The sequence below is a fragment of the Vipera ursinii genome (genome assembly GCF_947247035.1).
Source record: "Vipera ursinii genome assembly, chromosome: 2".
NCBI classification, from domain to species: domain Eukaryota; kingdom Metazoa; phylum Chordata; class Lepidosauria; order Squamata; family Viperidae; genus Vipera; species Vipera ursinii.
In genome coordinates, this window is record NC_139513.1 from 19,694,586 (window position 1) to 19,697,032 (window position 2,447).

A 2,447-nucleotide genomic window follows, 5' to 3' on the forward strand; every position below is an offset into this window, starting at 1 on the left:
TTGGCGCACATCCGTTGCATGGGTAGAAGTAGGCTTAATGTTTCGGGAAGCCTCGTGCTGCAGGGAACCGTGTGTGTGTGGGGGGGGGAGGAGGCTGGAAATGACAGGCCCACCCTTTGTGCAGAAGGAGCAGGTGGAAACTCCAGGCAAGGCTGGGGTGAAGGAGGGTTGAGGGAGGGATGGGGGGGGCAACGTTCCTAGCAGCTGCAAAGCTTAACAGATATTTTCAGATTTGCAGCATCTCAAGTTATTGTGCTGTTGAAATATGTATTAGCTCATTCTTACTCACTGTTTTGGTGTGGGGAGAACTGCATTGCATGTTTTAAAGTAAGAGTACAGTCACTCACCCCACCCCACCCCACATGGCCCATGGAGCCCTACAAGGCACTGCCAAAACATGATGACAAATTGACGCGTTTTCAGCTGTTCCGAGTTTCACTCACTTTAAGGTGGGTTGGTATAGTATGGGAATGGGAGCCTAAGGCCTCACTGTGGCAAGATTCAGGTCATCCCCGACTTACAACAGTCCCTTTAGTGACTGTTCAAAGTTACAACAGCACTGAAAAAAGTGACTTGTGAACAGTTTTCACACTTATGACAGCATCCCCATGGTCACATGATCAAAATTCGGACGTTTGGCAATGAGTTCATATTTACGATGGTCGCAGTGTCCTGGGGTCATGTGATCACCTTTTGCAACCTTCTGACAAGCAAAGTCAATGGGCAAGCCAGATTCAACTCAACAACCGTGTTACTAACTTAACAACTGCAGTGATTCACGTTTACAACTGTGGCATGAAAGGTTGTAAAATGGGGCAAAATTCACTTAGCAACTGTCTTGCTTAGGAACAGAAATTTTGGGGTCAATTGTAAGTTGAGGACTACCTATATTATGGGGTAGCTATAAGTTAAGCTATAAGTTCGCTCGCTTCCCCACCCTTAAAGGGATGCAGTGGCTCAGTGGGTTAGGGCGCTGAGCTTGTCGATCAGAAGATCAGCAGTTTGGCGGGTTGAATCCCGAGTGCCGCGTAGCAGAGTGAGCGCCTGTTACTTGTCCCAGCTTCTGCCAACCTAGCAGTGCGAAAGCACGTAAAAAGGCAAGTAGAAAAATAGGGACCACTCCGGTGGGAAGGTAACAGCATTCCGTGCGCCTTTGGCGTCTAGTCATGCCGGCCACATGACCATGGAGTCGTCCTCGGACAAACGCTGGCTCTTCAGCTTTGAAACAGATATGAGCACCGGCCCCTAGAGTTGGAAACGACTAGCACGCATGTGCGGGGGAACCTTTACCTTTACCTTTTATAAGTTAATACTGACTTGGCATATAACCAACCAACCAACTAAACAACCAACCATATTATTAGCATCCAGTCATATATTTTATGATTTCTCCCTTTGTAACAAGACCAGCCATGGAGATCAGCAGGCTCCTCCTGCTTATTTGGCTGGAATGAAGAAAACAACCCTTTGGGACACACAGACATGCACACACAACAACAACAACAACAACATTATAGCAATACAAAAATAGGGATAAGGCTCATTTGAATCCCAGCAGACCTGCTGTTGCATGCAGAACAGTGTTTATCCAAGCATCTGGACCTGGTTTTGATAAGTCCGTCGAAGTATGGCTGATTCATCAAGACTTGTGAGTGGAAGCATTTGACCGGGTTCCCTTGATGGTTGTTTTGGCTTTGTAGCCATTGAATGGATTTGAGTCCCAGTGTTACATGCTTCTATATGTATTGTTATTTTTATGAACCGTGGTCGCTACTGTTTTATTGCAATATGTGTCTACACTGCTCAGAGTGGGCATTGATTGGAGCAGCTTAGAAGCCCAATAAAAGAAATAAAAAGAATTGAATTTTTTTAAAAAATCATTTTGAAAGCCATTCCAAAGGTCTCCAAGATACTCATGAAGCTTTACACCGGGCATTTTTGGTATGCTTACTAAATTGTCCTAGAATTAGCTGTATTTGGATAGAGCCTGACACAGCTCAAGACTTGGGAGTGAGGTTTTGACCCATGGGTGTGTGGTGGACTTTTGCCCTCTGTCTAGGGACCATGGACTTTGGTTACATTTCTAGCTTGCAGAAATCAAGGCTCCACATTTGCTGTTGCCAAACTTTACCTTTAATGATGGTGATAGCCTTTCCAGCAGCATCCAGGAAGCAGAAGGGAATCTGTTCTTAATGTAGTTCACACATGTAAACAAACTATAAACTCTCATAGGGATTCCCACCCCTTCCCTGACCTCTGCTGTGGAGAGGTAATCCCATCTGCAGCTGTTACCCAGTATGTTAGTATGTGGGTACTAACACATGTTCTCTGCTTAAAGGTTGTGCAGCACAGCTGTGCTTTGTCTGTTTTTGGTGCCTTTGAGGCTGTCTTGACTCTGGGTGACTTGCCTGGAAAAGTCCCTGCAGTTTTCTTGGGATGAGTTTGGA